Source organism: Gossypium hirsutum, chromosome A11 (genome assembly GCF_007990345.1).
Source record: "Gossypium hirsutum isolate 1008001.06 chromosome A11, Gossypium_hirsutum_v2.1, whole genome shotgun sequence".
NCBI lineage: Eukaryota > Viridiplantae > Streptophyta > Magnoliopsida > Malvales > Malvaceae > Gossypium > Gossypium hirsutum.
The window spans coordinates 25304944-25320331 of NC_053434.1; the positions used below are offsets into that span (position 1 = coordinate 25304944).

General features: G+C 33.4%; 1 long non-coding RNA gene across 1 annotated transcript; it reads left to right on the forward strand.

The window, feature by feature from the left end:
* The first annotated feature begins 7660 nt into the window (after positions 1–7660).
* On the forward strand, positions 7661–8454 carry LOC107911389 (uncharacterized). Its single transcript, XR_001687862.2, has 2 exons — positions 7661–7767; positions 8160–8454. It is a non-coding gene; the product is annotated as an uncharacterized lncRNA (long non-coding RNA).
* The last annotated feature ends 6934 nt before the right edge of the window (positions 8455–15388 follow it).

Sequence of the window (15388 nt, forward strand, 5' to 3'; positions counted from 1 at the left end):
TCTGATAAGATTAGATATGATTTTATTATGTAAATCTTGTAAATCCCTTAATTGTAGGGATAGGCTTATCTTATCCGTCAATGTAATTCGATCTATATAGTCAATTTTGGGGGAGCTCAACTATAAATAGAGAGCCTCCCTCTTAGTTGTACATCATCCATTGTATTCCATTCTTTAGTTGTGAATACTAAAGTGAGCATTTACGTAAACACCTCTCGTGCATTGTTTTTTATGGCTATTCTATTTTTCTGAGCACTTTTTTGGCTTGTGTTGCTTCCGTCATATAAATTGGTGTCTTGGAGGAATTCTACGAGAATCCTTAATTCTTGGGAGTTAGGATTACTTAGGTGCATTTGAAACAAGAAATCACCTAAAGCTGCATGGATTGCAAGACTAAATATCTAGCATTGTGATAGTTGGTATCCAAGCTAAGGTTTCGAAGGCACTATTGAAAGATGTCAAAGGAAGTTGTTGATCAGGGTGAGCTAATGGAGACTCGTAGGAGGGCTAGAAAAGCTAGTTTTTCGAATGACATACTGTCAAATTTGGAAGGACGGGTAGTCACTCTTGAGGGGTCTATAGGGGACGTGAAAAAGAGACTCGATGAAGTCGAATAGGGACTTAATGATGGTTGTAATCAATGAAGGACCAACTCAAAGACTATGTGTAAGAGTCTCTTAGTTTCACTGAGAACAAGTTGACGGGAAAGGATGATGCCCTCGAAGTTATGGTGATAACCTTGAAGGAGTTAATTATGGAGTTGAAGGGTGAATCATAATCTACAAGGCTATTTTCGGTAATGGGATGTTGGTTTTAAGGCCAAAGTAACAAGCAATAGATGTCCTAAAATCGAAAGAGTTCAAGAGGCAAGGTCCGCGAAAGAAGTGGACAACTTTCTTTGGGCAATGGAGCAATATTTTCGAGCAATGAGCATCAATGAAGGTGCTACTAAGATAAACATTGTTGCTATGTATTTCACTGACGTTGCTTTGTTATGGTGGTGTCCTAGGCCCACAAATGTGAGACGTGGTGGGACCGAGATTGGGACTTGGGTGGGGTTCCAAAAGGAATTCAAGGTATAATTTTATCCAAAGTATGCCAAGGATGAAGCTCAGACAAAGTTGCAACGAATTACGCATCTAGGCACAGTTAGGGAGTATGTGCAAAATTTTAGTGAACCCATGATGTAGATTTCTGATTTGAGTGAGAAGGAAGTGTTTCTCTCCTTTATGGATGGGTTGAAATCATGGACAAGGCAAAAGTTGCAACACCGAGGAGTTTAGGAACTTACCAAAGCCATGATGGTAGTGGAGTCCTTAATTGAACTTGTTCTGAGGAAAGACAAGTTTAAGTCTTCCAAGCCTAATGGGAAGGGCAATGGTGGGGAAAACCATAAAGAATATGAAGAAGTACATAGCGATGATGGTAACAAAAGTAGTAGCGACGGTGGAAATGGAAAACTACGAAATGGGAATTGGAGACCCAACAACCCCAGGGAAATAAAGGGCAAGTTAAGATTCTACCTTTGCAAGGGATCGTATATGATTAATAACTGCCTGAAGATATCTTTGCTTTTGACTATCAAAGGGAAAGATGAGTTGGAGGAAGCAGACATGAAGCTTGTTGCAATCATGAGTAGAGATGATAACAAGATGGCTAATGAGAGCGAGAAGAAGCCAATAAAATGTTTTGTTTTTGTAATGGTCCACATAGGATGCAGAACTATCCAAAGCGAGTTAAGCGGTCCAAAACTAGTAAAGGGGAGAAAGCAGAGCCTGATGAGAGGAAGACACCAAAGCTTAATTCAAGGGTACTCATTCTTGTGAATAGAAATAGCAGGGAGGTAGGGTTGATGTTTGTAGACATCAACATTGCAGGCCAGAAGAGGAGTGCTCTTGTTGATATGGGAGCATTAGACTTGTTTATATCAGAAAAAGTTGTAAGGAAACTTGGTCTCTTGATTAGACATTTGAATAAGAAGACTAAGATGATAAATTCTGAGGAGGCCCCGCCTATGGGAGTAACTCAAGGCATGAAGCTACAAATTGGCAAATGGAAGGGCAAGGAAAATTTTAAGGTAATCCAGTTAGATGATTGCGATTTCATTATAGGATTAAGCCAGTTCTTTTTCCTTGGGCTATCAAATTCATATAGTTGATGGTCTATTATCACGAATTGTTGTGTAAGTGAATCAAGATATGAATGTTGGGACCAAAGTGTTGTCGGCAATCCAACTAGCTAAAGATGTTTTCCATGGGAGAAACATTGACTCGATGGATCAGACTGCTAAGGAAACCCCTTTAAAAATGCTAGTAGAGCATAAGACCAATATGAGGCCTATAGAGTCATAAGTGGAGCTACCACTTATTGGAAAGGTGGGTTGTGCATCAATTTTTTGGGGGAAAAACAATGATGCAATGTAACACCCCTCACCCGTATCCGTCGCCAGAATAAGGTTACGAAGCATTATCGGACTTATTATACAATCGAACATACATTTTCATACAATTATCAAATTCAAATACAAGTCATTTATAATCATTCATTAAGTCCCTAATACGAGCCTACGAGGCCCAGAACATGCATTAAAAATGGTTTGGGACTAAACCGATAACTCAAGAAATTTTCAGAAAACTTAAAAAAAATTTCAAAATACAAGGGACACACGCCCGTGTGGCTTGGCTGCGTGTCTCACACGGCCAAAGACACGCCCGTGTCACAGGCCGTGTGGACATTCGAAATGGGATCACATGGCCGTGTCCCAACTCGTGTCCGACCCCATGTAACTCTCTAACTTGGGTCACACAACTAACCACACGCTCGTGTACCAGGCCCTGTGCTAGGCCGTGCCAAACCTGTAGGGTATACTGACTTATGCCACACGGCCAAGTTACATGCCCGTGTGCTGGGCCGTGTGGAGCATACTGACTTGATTTCTAATTAAACACTAGGGGACACACGGCCGTGTCACCTGATCGAGTGTCACACACGGTTAAAACGCACTTTCGTGTCTCTGCCCGTGTGGACAAAAATAGGCTATCTACCAAGCCATCTTTTCACCCAAACTTCATTCACCTAAACCAAACCAAATGGCACAAGACATGGCATAAATAGGCATCCAAACCAACCTTAAACAAGTCTAATTCATACCAATTTCACACTATCAACCACAAGACACACAAATGTCAAGTTAAGCCATTCAATTTCATACCAAATTTACATTCACAAATCACCTAAATGGTCACTTTCAATTATGCATCAATTTACCTAAATCACAAGCAAACCAATCTCAAATTTCAACCATTTAGTATCCTTAATTGCAAATCTCATCAAGCATCACTTATCAATTATCAAACACATAACAAAAGCCATATGCTTATATATATATACATCACCAAATATACCAAAATAATCCAACTCTCATTGTTATACACAAACCAAACACTTAACATTTACAAGCCAATTCAAATGGCTAAATTCAATACCAAACCATAAACCAAAATGACCATTGTCGAAACCACCTTTTTATTTTAAAGTTAAAAATAGTGGGGATTGACCTTAAAAAACGAAAATGTGGAGTCGCCACCAATCCTTTTTGTTTAGGTGTGATTGGATCACCTAATAAATCACTTTATTTCATTTAAATCAATTTTGGCCTACGTAAATATGAGAAAACGGGTTCGGGATTCGATTACGTGTGAGGAAGGATTAGCACCCTCATTACGCCCAAAATTGGTACCGAATCGATTAAATACTGTCCTTATGTCTAAGATTTAAAAATGTTTTTGAAATGTGGTTCCTTTTATAAACATTTGAATAGCTCAAGTTGGTCGTCAAAATTCTCTTGTTTCAGAGGAATACAGCATCACATCCAGCACGATAGGACACGATCCTTTATACCCTCGAAAACATGATAAATTTTGACTTCCAAAAGTTTATACGTTGAAAATCACAAAAGGAAGCCCAATTATTTAGTCCAACGAAAAAACCGAAACCCAGCACAGTAGGGTACGATTCCTCGAATTTCTAGACATTGAACATTGCCTTGTTTTAGAATTTAGAAAACATGAGTGAAATTCTAAAGGGATATTCGATTATTTTGAACAAATGGGAAATTGCAACCATGCACGATAGGGCACGATTCCCCGAATTGACAAACATCGAACATTTCCTTCGTTTTAAAGAATTTTTAAAGACATGAGTGAAATTCCAAAGGAATATTCGATTATTTTGGACAAACGGGAAATTGTAACCCAGCACGATAGGGCACGATTCCCCGAATTGCCGAACATCAAACATTACCTTCGTTTTAAAGAATTTTTAAATGAATAATCATAAAACTAGCTTGAAGCACATTCATTTTATTTGAAATAGAATGGAATAATTAGTGTATTTCAAAGAAACATATGTAAAAAAAATGAATAAACATGCGATAATATGCATACCTAAAGTACAATAAACCATAATTGATAAATCCAACGATTAAGTACAACTATTCTAAGAAAAATATGATCAAATTTTTAAGCATGAATGGAAAACAATTAATATAACAAATAAAACAACGAATAAATAATATACAACAACAATAAATATGGCATAATATAAATCAATCAACAAATCATAAACAAAACAAAATGGAATTTAGAAGTCAATGTGTGTTGTAGGCCAATTTTAACCCATTTACATCAAAACCCAATTTAGCCTTACTTAACCCACTAAAATTAAACCCAAAACCCAAAATCTTAACTACCCAAAGCCCAATTTACATCAAAACCCCAATGGCCCAAACCCTAAACCCAAAATCAAAATAAAAAACCCTAGCCCACAACCTAAACTTTTCTCAACTAAATCCTAGCATTTGCCACCACCAACTCCACTAGCCACACTTGCTCCACTACCTACTCCACTAGCCACACTTGCTCCACCACCACTTGTACCTACAAATGAAGACGTAAACAATAAAAAATATTTTGTAAATGGTTATATAAGCCTTCTCATATTTTGTATTTAGAGGAGGAAGAAGTTTTGGCAGAGAAAGTTATTGTAAAGGATTTTTTAGAGGTTTTTTTAGAGTAATCAATGAGAAGAGTTATTGTAAAGGCTAGTTTTTGGAGAGAATAGTTTTTTTGGAGATTAATCAAAGATCAAAGCAAAAGAGGTTTCTTCGTCTATTCTCGTTTTAAGTTCTTTGTTTGCTTATCATTTTTTCTTTCAATCTTATTTTGTTTCTTTTATCCGAAAGTAAACATAAAAGGAGGAAGCTTATCCATTTTTACCGAAAAAGTTTTTTTTGAGGTCCGGCTGCCATGTACGGTGGTGCCGACAGCGGCCGGCGGCAGTCCGGTGACCGGACGGTGGCCGGCCTTGTGGCCGGAAATCACCCACTCTCTCCCTCTCTCTTTTTTTGTTATTATTATATTTCTTAATATTATATTATATATATTCTTTTAATATATTAGGTATATTCCAAATTCTATATTACGTATATATATATTATACTATTTTATGTATATATCTTTAATACTATATTATTTATATATATATTTTTACATGTTATCTTATGTATATATTTTAATTATATTATGTATGTATTTTTTACACTATATTATGTACATATTTTTAATATTATCACGTATTTATTTTTATATATGTACATATTTATGTAGTATTATTAATAGTATTATTTTTAAACATCATTTTTATTTCTAATATATATATTATGTACACTTTTTATTTCTATTTTATTTTTTTATTTGTCAATATTAATTATTATTATTCTAATATTTTGATATTTTAATATTTTATATTATTCACATCACTATTCGCATTTTTTACAATAATATTCTTAGATTTTTTTACTATCATTTTAGAAACTTTTTACATTTTAATTTTAAGAATAAGGCAATGTACCGATTTTAACATTAAGTAATTGATTTCATCGCTATGTTGGGTGAAGTTAGTCGGCTCGTGTTAAATACGAGATATCCTTCTAAAAAACCAAAAACTTACAACTTCTCATTTCCTTCAATTGGATCACACTTAAATGTCAAATTGAATTCGTATTTTTAAAAATCAAGACAACACGTGTTTAATAAGATACCAATTTTGGGCGTTGCGAGGGTGCTAATACCTTCCTCGCGCGTAACCGGCTCCCGAACCCAACTTTACTCTGGCTTTTGACGTAGACCTAAATTCGACCTTCATTTTTGTGCAAGAATAAGTTTTCTTTTCTAAAAAAGGATGATTTATTAGGTGTCCGGTCACACCTAGAAAAAAGATCTGTGGCTACTCCCTTTTTTAATAAAATCGAAAGTCGATTTTTAAATTTTCAAATAATCGCCTTAATTAGTGACCGAAAGCGAAATTTTTACGTCGCTACAATGTGGTATAAGAAAATTTTAAAATAGATGAATAACACATAATATATATGATATATGAGTGGATGAATTGATAAATTTGAAATAATTTAGGTAGAAAACTAAGGCTATATATAATCATTGAAATAAATATTATAGAATAAATTATTTGAATCAAATAGTATGTGAAATATTTTCAACACAAATTCATTTAAAAAAATGACAATATAAAATAACTTAAAAATATGAAAGAATGGTGGAATACATGATAAGATATACGTACCAAACATATATATATTTAGGAATAATTATTTGTAAAAAAAATGGCATGAAATGAATGATGCATATAAAATTAAGTTAGCTTATAAATTATATATGTTCCATTATACTTAAAAACATTTAAAAGAGATACTAAATAAGATACTAAGATAATATAATATAGAGAAACATTTAAAAATAATAATTTTATAAACATAAAAATGAAGTTTCCAAAATAGTGTCATATATACATAAAAATGTTAAGTGAATCATGAATCAAGAAATATTTTAAATAGAAAACTCTATTAAAATAATTTATGTATCAATATATAAAAATATTTAAACAAAACTTTATAATAAGGTATTAAAATAATTCAATGTAAAAAGAATTTTAAAACGATGATCTTGTCAAAAAATAAATAAGAATATTGTTAACTTCAAAATAATAGCTATTATAAATTAAAAATTTAATAAGAATGAGGTATATGCAAAGATGTATAAAATATTTAAAGAAATAGGATGCACAATGTGAAAATAATAAGATGAAAAAGAAAAAAAATTCAAAATAATTGTACAAATATTAAAATGAATCAACACATGTACAAACGTTAAATATATTGTAAAATAATAGGCTATACTAATAGAAGACTAGATTAAAATTGAATTAAAGTAAGAGGGATAATTTGAAAATAGAAGAAATCCCAAAATAGGGACCAACGCGCAACATGTGCTAATACGTAGGGACCAAATTCGGAAATAATCCAGACCCCAAAACGCAACGTGGAGACACGGACCAAAGTGCAAACACGCGCAAATTACAGGGAGAATTTAAAAACCAAAGAAATACAAATATAAGCCGATTGAAAGGCAGCGTAAAAAGGGAAGGGCTTATATCGCAAATAACCCATTTGAAGCACAAAGGTACGGGTTCGGGTTCTGGAACGGGTTGACGCGTGGACCCTTCCCCTTGAAACGGCACCATTTCGACCTTTGTTAATCCCCCTTTTAATTTTCTTCTTAAAACACAGCCCACCGTTAAAATCAAAGCCATTAACCCCATTTGTTAGGGTTTCATTTGGCAAGCCGCCATCGAACCACCATTTTATTTGGTGACCGACAGTTCTCAGGCCAGATCTAGTACATGCCCACGGAGGTAAGCTTTTCCGTTTCTTTTTCTTCTTAAAAAAACTCAAATCATGCATTATTCCTTTTAAAAACAAAGTAGAAACTCAAAAGAGACGAACATTCGACCCTCGCCCGAATCTCTATATTTTCGAGATACTTGGGTGTTAATCGGTGTCGTTTTCCATACCAAAAAAGCGAACTAAACGAAAAGAAATAAATCGATCGAAAAGAAAAACTTTGAAATCACATTTGCTATTTCGATTGTTTTTTTTCTATTTTCTATGTGTATATTTCGTAAAAAAAAAGGAACAATAGATTGTTCGTGGCTTTATAGCTGAATGTTCAAAAGAAAAATACAAATTTTTTGTTCTTCATATTGGCTGCTGCTCTATTGCTGTTTTCGTTTGTTTTCTTTCGCAGGTACGGAGTATGGTGTCGCGTGTACGGGGCTGTGCTGGCGCTTGGCGTGAGGAGTACGGAGGCGCGCGTGGCTGTCATACGGTGCTGAAGGCGCATGGAGGCTGGGGCTTGACTACGGCGCAAAGTGGGAGAAGCCCTAGGGTTTCTGTTAGGGTTTTAATTTTTCGGGCCTGCTGGGCCGTGAATTCTTGGGTCTAGACTTTTTTGGGCTTGTTTTGGGTTTGTATTGGGTCTGGGATTTGGGTTATGTAATTGGACATTTTAATGGACTGTTAATATTTGATTTTTGTGTTTATTCTTTTTTGTTATTATTTTTTTTTGTTTTGTGTTTGCACGAGCCTGGGCCAAAATTGGGCCTTACAACCATAATTCCTACACATGCCATATAACTAAAACATAGGCTCAAAAGTACCAAAATAGAATTTTGATAGTGTGATGCAATCTCTAACGACTCCCAATCCGAGCTAGCTTTGAAATTCATTATAAAACACGGAAAAGTAAACAGAGTAAGCTATAAAGCTTAGTAAGCTTGTGTAGTTAATAAGTAAAACTCACCATTTAATCACTATTCAAGTAATATAACATAGTATACTTCAAAATCATGTGATTATAAGGTTAACAAATATTCAATCCAGATCTCATAACTTTCATATTTTCAATGGTCGTATAGTTTCCGTACATACCTGTACTGATACGTATCTATTTCTCACCATTTCATATCTTCGATATACCCATTGAACCATTTGGAATACTATCAGATACTCAGGAATCTCGCACCCTAAGTGCCAATACATAGCCGAAGCTATCTTAATCTCATATCACACGTAATACTCACTCTCGAGCTATCAACGGGTCTGCTCACACAAGCTGACGGTCATGACGTAACTACACGGTGCTGCTCACATAAGCTGACGAGAACCTGCAACGCATGCCAAATAACTCAGCTACCGGTAGGACGTACGGACCAGCACCCAAATCACATAACCACTAATGACATGTCATTCATATCCTAATCTATTCCTAAGGTTCAACCAGGATTTCACTTTTGCCGAATCGTCGTCGAATATGTCTGCAATGTTGTATTCATAATTTATTCAATATTAAAGCACTTAAAACACAATTATATTAATGTTCATTAACATGTGAACTTACCTCGAATGCAAAAATGATGAAAAGAGTCGATTAATCCAACACTTTATTTTTCCTTCGATCTAAATCTGAATTTCGCTTTTCTTGATCTATATGTAATCAAAATTAACTTATTTAATTATCATTCTATTCAATTTAGCCCACAATGCATATTATGGAAAATTTACACTTTTGCCCCTAATATTTTAACATTTTTAGAATTTAGTCCTTATCTCATAAAAACAAAAATTCATGCAATTAGGTCTCTACCCATGCTAGAATATTTTCGTTTAACCCCATAGCAGCCCATATTTTTCATTTATTTCACAATTTAACCACAAAATTTACACATTTCACAATGTAATCCCTAATTGGAAATTCTATAAAAAATGACTTAATAAATGTTGTTTATCTAACAAAAACCATGCATTTTCTACCATCAAACATCAAAATAAACACATATTCATCAATGGAAAAACCCTAAACCTTTAAAAATTTTGCAAATTAGTCATTGGGCTAGCTAGATTAAGCTGCAACGATCTCTAAAACATAGAAATAATTAAAAACTGGACAAAAATGAACTTACATGCAAGAAAATGTTGTAGTTGAATGGATGAGCTCTAAAATAGTGTCTTTTGTTCTTCAATTTTGGTCAAAGAAACCATTGAAAAAGATGGTATGTTTAATTTACTTATTTTTACTTTAACCAATTTATTAATTTACAATATTAACCTTATTATAAATCCTTTAAAACCATTAAAAAGATGTCCATATTTGTCCACTCATATTAAAAATGGTTTAATTAGGACATAAGGACCTCCACATTAATGTTCTATAGCTATTAGACACATTTAGCTAATAGAACTCAAGTTTTACACTTTATGCGATTTAGTCCTGTTTATCAAATTGACAATTCAAATGATAAAATTTCTCAACAAAATTTTCATAAAATTGTACTATCATGCTGTAGACATTAAAACAATAATAAAATAAATATTTTGACCTCAAATTTGTGGTTCCAAAATCACTGTTCCAATTTGACTAAAAACAGGTTGTTACATACAAACTGGACAGTCGGGGTGAGTAAATGCTGCGAGTAAAGTACATTTCGAATGCTTTGGAAGTGTTTTACATTTTGAATTGTTAGCTTGGCGATAACATAAAGGCCCTTTCAAAGTTCTAAAGCGGGGAAGTCAAGTGGCGTATAGACTAGAGTTGTTGGGAAAACTCAAGGTCAACCTGGTGTTCAAAATGGGCATATAGATGTCCAATTGTGTGGATCAAGCAGATCCAGATCGAGACAAGTCACAATGTGGGCAAGTAAAACTGATGGCTTCTTGCGAGCAAAATGTACCAATGAGTGGAATGGGTCGAGCTAAGAGGCAATGGAAGCCGAGGCAAAAGTTCAGAGGGCTTGGATGACCCTATAGTGAAACTAATTAGGAAAAAGATAAGGAGTTGAGAAAGTTTCGAGGTGAATCAAGTCAATGCCATTTCGAGAGTGTAACGAGGGCGTTACGAGAATGAATGAGGGAGACTATCACAGGCCAAAGTGAAAAGTCCGTAACTATCGCACAAAATGTATCCCATGAAAGTCTATCGTTTAGATGCGGGATCATTTGACCTACGATAACTAGCTTGATTCAAATAACTGATGAAGAAGCCTATCTATTTGAAGCCCGGGGGGCCCAATGATGCAGATATGGAAAGTTAGGCTACCTTGGTAAATGGAGAAACTAATCTTATAAGATTGATGAGATTAATATCTACTAAGATTATATATGATTTTATTATGTGAATCTTGTAAATCCCTTAATTGTAGGGATAGGCTTCTTCTCGTCCATCGATGTAATTCGATATATACTGTCCGTTTTGGGGGAGCTCAACTATAAATAAATATCCTTCCTTTTAGTTGTAAATCATCTATTGTATTTCATTCTTTAGTTGTGAACACTAAAGTGAGAGCATTTACTCAAACACTTCTCGTGCATTGTTTTTTTTTTATGGCTATTTTGTTCTTTTGAGTACTCTTTTGGCTTGTGTTGCTTTCACTATATAAATTGGTGCATTGGAGGAATTTTACAAGAACCCTCAATTGTTGGGGGTTAAGCTGACTTAGGCACATCTGAAACAAAGAATCACCTAAGGCCGCATGAATTGCGAGACTAAAGATCTAGCTTCATGACACTAGCACTTCCATTAAAATTTTCATTTTGAGCAAATAATCAACTTAAAGTAGCAACAAAAACAAATAAAAAATCCAACAAGCTTTAAAAAGAAAAAATCTTCTCCTTCCTTTATCATTATTCTTCTATCCAAAAATATAAAAGAAAATAAATTCCTTTCTCCATAGCTAATTCTTGACATTATTTAAAAGCTTTGCAATCAATAATTTCTTCCATTAGTATCCTTTTCTCCATTCACTCTCCTAAGCTTTTACCCAAAAGCATGTGAAGCACTTTGTTCGACTTGAACCGATGCACCATCAAGTTGATCTTGTTGCCTACAATGCTTCATTTTAGGATAAATCCTTACTTAACTCGTAAAAGGAAGAATTTGGAAACTAAAAGAAACCTCCTTTGAGAGAGAAACTCGTAAACCTGCACTTGAACGGAACGTTGAAGCAGCAATGCAGCTAAATAGAAAAAGAAATGCATAAAGAAAAATTAATTAGAACAACCACAAGAATTTAAAGAACAAAAATTCTCCATTTCTGGTAAACTGAAAATAAGGCAATACTGAAAGGGCGAGGTAAAATAAATTGATTTCAACATCCAAAGACGACGTTAGCCAAATAATGATGATTATTTAGATAGAATCCTAACATATTTGGGCATGATTGTCAGCATACGACTCAAATAGCTTCTTCTTAGCTTTTCAAAACATTACTTATGGTTGTTTTACTTGCATTATTATTATTTTAACTGTGATTCAAATGAGAAATATGGGCATTTGATGAATAGGTAATAACTTGACATTTAATAGCTATTTACCTTTTTTATTTTAATTTTATTTAATTTGTTCAATCTGAGTAAAAATTATAAGTTTAAGAGTGCATTTGGTCTAAATAGAGGCAGCTTGTTATGGTGACTTAGGGAGCCTTGGTCCTCTCCACAAATTTTGGAAGATTTTGATTTTACGTATAAATTTTAATATAATTCTCATTAAATTATTAAATTTTTTTAAAAAAATTATTAGGACCACAAAATTTTGGTCCCAAGATTCACCCCTAAATCTAAACATAGGTTGGAGTAAAAAAATATAAAATAAAATTAAGATTTAAATTTATTATTATATCAAATTAAAAAAATAACACGTGTTGTTTTAGTAAGGACATTTGTTAGGTCCCTTCGCCTCCTCTCTCAAGTAGCGAGATGCTAAGAGACTTCGAATTCCTTATCCTAGCAAAGAATGAAGTGTGATGGTCTTTTGGGTTTCAACGCAAATTACTTTGGTATGATACATAATTATCAAAACACAACTATGTTTCATATAATGGACATATTGTATTATAATCATTTGATGACTAAAGTGGTTTATCATTCCTGTTGAAACTTTTTTCCAAAAAAAAAAAAAAACCATTGGTATAGTGCTATTGGCCAGATGTATTGCCAAAAAAAAGCTGATATATCATCTTTCATTGAAATGTCTATTTCTCAAAGTTTGGTTTCTCAAGATTTATTTTTCATGACTCAATTTCTCTGGGTTTGAGTTTATATTTTTATATAATACGCTCCCACTTAGCAAAATCGTACACAATGATGCTATACTATGGTAAGGCCTTAAGGAAAAGAATCATTTGGATACAGTCTCACATCTAGAAAAGCCAACAAATAATGTAATATGTACCTTTCAGGACTTTGTCTGAGAAAAAAAAGTCATTAATTATCTCTTAATTATGATAAAAGAGTAATTATCTAGTAATGAATTGAAGGAAATTTGGATGTAGAAGTTGTAATTGTTTGTAGGTTAATTTGGTGATATTGATGTGTGGCACTAAGAGGACATGGGATGAGAAGGGTAACCAAGAAAAAGATGAATGTCCATAAAGACAATTGCAAGGCATGGCCATAAGGAGCCATGGTGCCCAGTGCATGCTAGACAAGCCATGGACCCAGCAGCTCACACCCTGAGGAGACCATGCTGACCATTGCATGACCAATTTATATCAATTATTTTATTTTAAGAATTGATATTTAATACAATAACAATGTAAGAGTTATACACCATGAATTGTGAAATCTGATTAATGAGGTAAAACTTCTAATGGATAAATACAAATTTTTAAGGGTCTTAAAAATAAATATTAATAATTTAATCTAGCATTGCAGATTGAATTTTAATAGCGTTTATTTTCGTGATTAATTCATGGTGTAGAAGGAAGGGCAAAGTTAAATTCTTTTTACATATAGAATTAAATTATAATTTTCTTTGATATATTAACTTATAATTTTATAATTTGTTGAGGGATCTAACTATAATTTACTACTATTTATGAGGTCAAGGCTCTTGCCTACCCTTAACCATGTTGGTTAAAGATTGTCAATATATCTATATTAATATTAAACTTCTTATTGAGTTATATTATGAGTTAATCAGACACTAATTAAATTAATGAAATATAAAAAAAATCAAGTTAAAACATTACAAACTCATGAAAATAGGATATAAAAGGAATTTAATAAATTTTAAATGTTTTTCTAATTTATATTAATATTAAACTTTATGTTACGAGTTAACTCAACACCAACAAAATGTAAGAACAAACAATTTAAAATAACATTATATACTAATGAAAATAAAATATAAAGGTAATTTAATAAGTTTTAAAAAAAACTTTAACAAAATAAAACTTTTAAAAAAGGTTAAGTTAAAGTATTTGATACGCTACAGTATTTTAGGCTACACAAACAAATTAAAGATGTGACAAGTGTCACATTTATGTATATAATTAAACCTTTTATTTTTTATTACACAATAAAACCCTCAACTCGCTTATTAAATCTAAAAAACTCGACTGAATTCCCCAAGAACAGATATCTACATATGCTTTTTTAAAAATTACTGTATTATACACTTTTATCAATAATTATGTTCATTTTTAAAAATATTAATTAAAATTTTATTTCCCTTATGACATAGTGTAACACATCTAACCCTTATCAATCGACGAAACAGGGTTATGGAACATTACTGGACTTTTCAAATCAAATACGAACATTTCATATCATTTAACATACATACCAGAAAATAATTATAAACCACTCATATTGTCCCTTGTATGAGCCCTCGAGGCCCAAAAATAGACATTAGAAACAAATCGGGACTAAACCAGAAACTTAGAGAATTTTTTACAAAATTTTAAAATTTTTCCTATGTGCAGGGGACACACGCCCATGTGGCTAGGCTGTGTGGCTCACACGGTCAAGAGATACACTCATGTCTTAAGCCGTGTAGGTATTCAAAGTGGGGCACATGGCCGTGTACCAGCTCGTGTCCAATTTAGGGTGCTTACTGACTTGGGTCACATGACCAAGCCATACGTCCGTGTGTTAAGCCATGTGAGCATACTAACTTGTAATATTAAAGTGCAGGGTTGCACGGCCAAGCCACATGCCCGTGTGCTAGGCCGTGTGAAAATACTTGAGCATTTATTTTCTAAATTTTAAAGATGCAGGGGACTCACGACCAACCATATGCTCGTGTGTTACACACGGCTGAGACACACGCTCATGTCTCTGCCCCTGTGGATGAAAATAGGTCATTTCAAGGCCACATTTCTCACCCATTTTGGTATCAACCTAAACACAACAATATATCCCAACAAAAAATCAAAACAAGTCAAAATCATGTTTTAAACATAACATAACATCATTTATATATACCCAAATACCTAAACTTACCTATTTAATCCATCTAACTAGTCTACTAAAGTTAACCACAAATTGAATACAATAAACCTATATCATTCACATCAACATCACTAATATGTCTCATTTTCAACCCAACATATATGTATAAGCAAAATTATAATTATTAACATTTACACAAGACAAACTTTGATTAAATCCACACAAACCTTATACATGCCATATAACCCA